We start from the raw sequence: 4,798 nt of genomic DNA, 5'->3' as shown, positions 1-4,798 counted from the left end.
GAAATCATTGAAGGTAAGTAGAGCTCTGTTTCTATTCTAATGTCTTTCCCCTTATGTGATTAGGCTGCTTTTGCACCTAGGTATAACTAAGGCTTCCCTTACAGCATTTTATTCCAGGGGATCCTTTTCTTTGTACGAGGGACCACAGGGTTGGGGCCACCTGAACGCATTCTGATCAAGAACAATAATTAGGGGACTCTGGGGTGGCTCAATCGGTGAAGCACCTGCCTTCAGCTCAGGTCATGATCCCAGGGTCCTGGGATCGAGCCCCGCATCGGGTTCGTGGCTCAGCGGGGAGCCTGCTTCTCCCTCTCCTTCTGTTGTTCCCCTGCTGTGCTCTCTCTGCCTCCCTCTCTTTCCTGTCAAATAACTAAATAAAATCTTTAAAAAAAAAGAGAAGAATTAGGGTACATCTTGGTAATTATTAAAATTTTTTGGAGAATTATCTGTACAGGTCAATTTTTTTCTGCTATCATTATTTTAAATGATGAAGGGCGGCGGTGCTCAATCGTTTTGATCTCAGGATCACTTCATACTCTTAAAATTATTGCGGGCCTCCTGGAGGAGCTTGTGTTCATGTGGGCTGTATCTAGTGACATTGACCTTATCAGAAATGAAAAAGGAAAATTCAATATGAAAAATGAGAGAGCCAATAAAAAAACCAAAAAAATGCCTATAAAAATAATCGTAAGCCCATTACATGTTTTTATGAAAAAATTTATTTTCCAATAAAATTATTCATGAGAAGAGTGTTTTATAGTTCCTCAAGTGTCTTTGTCTGTCTTAGTAGAAGACAACTGGATTCTCGTATCTACTTCTGCATGCAATCCGGTGTGCTATGTTGTTTTGGTTGAGGTATATGAAGAAAATCCAGCCTCACACAGACACATATTTTAAAAAGGGAAAAGTGTTTTAATAGCTTTTTCAGATGATTGTGGATATTTCCATACTACACTGAAACTTGACAAGTGGTAGTTTCTTGAGAGCAGCAATGTGGAATCTGAAGCCCTATCCATGAAATTTTTATACCTTGTGACACTAAAATCCATCAGTCCATTTTATACTTTCAGTGTGCAAAGAATGGTATCTTTTACCTATGCGTCATTTTGTAATATCCTGTATCGGTAATTTGGAAAATACTGGTTTATGAACTATGCAGGCCTTCAAATGTTGACACATTTCTTTATATAGAATCAAAAGCTCACATGTGTTGATATCAACAACTGATCTCATTGGAAAAGTCTCACAGTGGTGGACATGTTTCCAAATTTGTAGTTTAACGAAAATAGTTACGACTCCCTATATCCCTGAAAGTCTTGGGGACCACCAGGGTTTGCAGACCATACTTTGAGAGCTGTCGGGGTGGTGAAAAGAGCCTGAACAGTTGGATTCAGTTCTAGCTCTTGTGCTTACCTGCTGCATGACCCCGAGCAGATTACCCCCTGGGTTCCATTTCCTCAGCTGCAGATCAGGATCAATAATACTTAACGGAGTTGGGGGAAGTGAATGAGAAACTTCCAAGCATGTGATCAGTGTCTCTCTAAAGTTGTTGTTGGTGGTGGTTTATTCTAGGAGTTAAATAATTAAAGCAGGAAAGGTGGAAAATGATTAATGAATTTAGAATTTGTTAATCTCTCTCTTACTAATGCAGCCATATTTCTTGTTTTGTAATGGTTTTGTGTGTCCAAACTCTAGGCTCACGTGTGTGTGTGTGTTTGTGTGTGTGTGACACAGAGAGAGAGGGAGAGAAAGAGAAGGAGGGGGAGAATGTATGTTCATTTTTTAAAACTTGGTTGCTAGTCTCTGTTATACTTGTTTAAACTAGTTCTTTTAAATATAAAGAAAGAAAGAAAAAAACTTGGTGATTTAGTAAGAACTTTGTTTTGTTTGTTGTTGTTTTAAGATTGTATTTATTTGAGAGAGAGAGCATGAGTGGAGGGGAGGAGCAGGGGGAGAGGGACAAGCAGACACCCTGCTCAGACGGGGTTCAATCCAGGACCCCGAGATCATGACCCGAGCTGAAGTCAGACGCTTAACTGACTGAGCCACCCAGGCGCCCCAAGAACCTGGTTTTAAGAAACTTGTATATTGGACTTGTGCTACTTTGGTGCTACTGTTATAAGGGGGTGGAGTGTGGTCATAGTAGATGTCCCAGAAATTTCAGTCACGTGTAACTAGTGGTTGTCTTGCTAAAAGCCTCCTTCCATTTGCAATGGGCTGATACTAGGGTTTATCTTCCAGTTTAGCTAGATCTTGGTAGTTTGGAAACATCTTTATTTCCTTGAAATATATGAGCTGCTTTCATTTTTAATTAATGGGAAACTGCATTACATTGTGGTTAATGAGACTTTGTTTTATCTTCCTAAAAATGCATATATTGCTATATCTACTGCAGTAAGAGCATAAGCTATTTTCATATTCACATATAAATATGAATATGAATTTGATATGCTTTGAGACCTTTTCTGGAGAACACAAACCCCGTAGCCCAGACATCATGACCTGAAGGGCGGGCGATGTGGGCAGGGTTTCTGGGGTTTTCCCTGTCTTCCCTTCCTATCCGCGGGGAGAGAGCCATCCATAAGACCAAGGAAGCATGACCAAACCAAACTGAAGTCCTTTCTGCTCTCTGCTCTCATGAGCTCATTGTCTAACCTGGAGCCAGTCATTTACCTCATCTGGACCTCTGCTTTCTCATCCTCTACTGAGGAAGCTCTAGCCTCCCCTGGCCTCGTGTGTTTCTCCAAAACAAGAGTATGATTTTCATGTCACTTGCTGAAGTCTGTCCCTGGAAATTTCTGTTTCTCCTCTTCTTCTTTGGCATCTCTTCTTTTGAGAGAGTCCTCTCGTTCGTTGAGCATGACCTACAGTCTGATGAGGCATTATTTACATTTTTCCTTTTGTTCCGATCTCACTGCCAGTTTACAAGAACCTTGAAGGCTTTTGTGGAAGCAGATCTGACATTCCTGGTTCAGAGGAGACTTTCTGAGCATTGGCTGAGGAGAGACTGACAGATCTTTTTTTTTTTCTTTTTTTAATATGGAACGCTTCTCAAATTTGCGTGTCATCCTAGCGCAGGGGCCATGCTAATCTTCTCTGTATCATTCCAATTTTAGTATACGTGCTGCTGAAGCGAGCACGAGACTGACAGATCTTATCTCCATTCCTGCTCCTGTCCTGATGGATGGCCTCTTCCGAAAGGTTTATGAAATTTGGCGAATTCACGAAAGTTGAGTGCCCAGAACATGAAGCAGCTGGATTGGTTATTACCTGGCAAATGCACCATCCAAAGAACACATCCAGACAGCAAGAATAAGTCCCAGAGAACTTGGAAGTTTCATGCAATCAAATTTTTATAAACAGCTAAAGTAGAAGAGAAAGAGGCACAACAAAATCTTTCCTATGCTTTGCCACCTATTAAAAGTAAAAGCCTCAGATTTTCTCGACCTTTTCCTCTTCCTTTTGGAAAGTGGCCTCTTTGAGATAAATTCTAACTTGATTGGGCCGTCAGTGACATTTGGCCGCGATACACATGGAGCCTAATGTTTGCTTCCTGTGGGGGTATCTGCAGTCTAATAATGTGTGGGGAAGGTTCTGGAGCTGTAAGTGTGAGTTATGATAGATTGACTTACATTCTCAACGTTTTCCTTCCTGTCTCTTCAAAGAGCCGAACTGCAATTAAGACTGGGTACCCGTAGATGGATTAAAATAACCAGGAATCTTCCCATCTTGGGTCAGAGTACCTTGGCAGCGTGACTGTAGGGTTGACTGACGAATTGGTCAGTTTATTCCTAGCTCTGTTTCAGAAAACGAAGAGTTGGAGGAGTGAGGTGTTTGAAGATGTTTTGAGGAAAAAAAAAAATGTTGGCCTTAGGGGAAAGAGGCAAAAAGTCAGGATCATTTACAGTATTTGTTACTAGGATCTGTGATTCTTTTTTTTTTTTTCTTTCAAACTGTCTTTCTGATTTACTCCTTGCTCTGTTCCCACCGTGGCCAGGTCGTGTTGTACATGGGGATATCTAAACCACCAGCATTAGACTGAGTTCCTGCTCTTCTCTCATGCCCCTGGCTTCCTATCCCGTTTTCCAAAAACCCACAACTTCCCTCATGTCACCCTCCTGCCCAAGAACCATAATGGCTTTATGGGGACTGCTGTAAGGAGATTGAACCCTACTTGGTTTCTGAGATGCCCACAATTCATTTGGCCAACTTGATTTTCCCTCTCCTACCCATCATGACCCTTCGCCTCCAGTCAGGCTTAGCCTCCTCCCTGCCCCCCTCCCCTTGCCTCCAGGTGGTCCTTCCTCATCCTTTGCTCTGACGCCAGCCAAGAACAGACCTGTCTATCCATGTCTGGCTCATCTTCCCAAGCTCCTTTTCTCATTTTCCACAACCGCTAGTGACCGTTCTCTTTGCCCAATTCTTTCTGCAGTTGGGGATTCCCCCTGTATTCCACCAACCCCTCACTTGCACTTAGCCGTACAAGTATATTTGGGTATCCTCTCTGCAGAGCAGTGTGCCACATCTTGGGGAGGACTCAGCGGTGAGGATGAAAGTAGTAGCTACAGTTCACTGCGTACGAAGTACGTGGCAGGTGCCGTCCCTTTATGTACGTTACCTCTAATCTTCACAAGCGCCCTGAGAGGTAAGTGGTTTTTCTCCTTTTTTTTTTTTTTTAAACAAATGAGGTAACTGAAGCTTGCGGCGATTCTGATATCCCTAGTGGAATAGCTAGAATTCAGGAGGAGATCTGGCTTCCACCGAAGCCTTGTCTTTATGACCCTACTGTGGAAATAGT

The 4,798-nt window shown here is 42.4% G+C and overlaps 1 non-coding gene across 1 annotated transcript; it reads right to left on the bottom strand.

The window, feature by feature from the left end:
- Positions 1-3,033: 3,033 nt before the first annotated feature.
- LOC123326241 lies at positions 3,034-3,140 on the bottom strand. Its single transcript, XR_006540954.1, has one exon. It is a non-coding gene; the product is annotated as a U6 spliceosomal RNA (small nuclear RNA).
- Between the last annotated feature and the right edge of the window lie 1,658 nt (positions 3,141-4,798).

This window comes from Neomonachus schauinslandi, chromosome 11, assembly GCF_002201575.2.
Source record: "Neomonachus schauinslandi chromosome 11, ASM220157v2, whole genome shotgun sequence".
NCBI lineage: Eukaryota > Metazoa > Chordata > Mammalia > Carnivora > Phocidae > Neomonachus > Neomonachus schauinslandi.
This window is presented reverse-complemented; position numbering and strand designations above follow the sequence as displayed.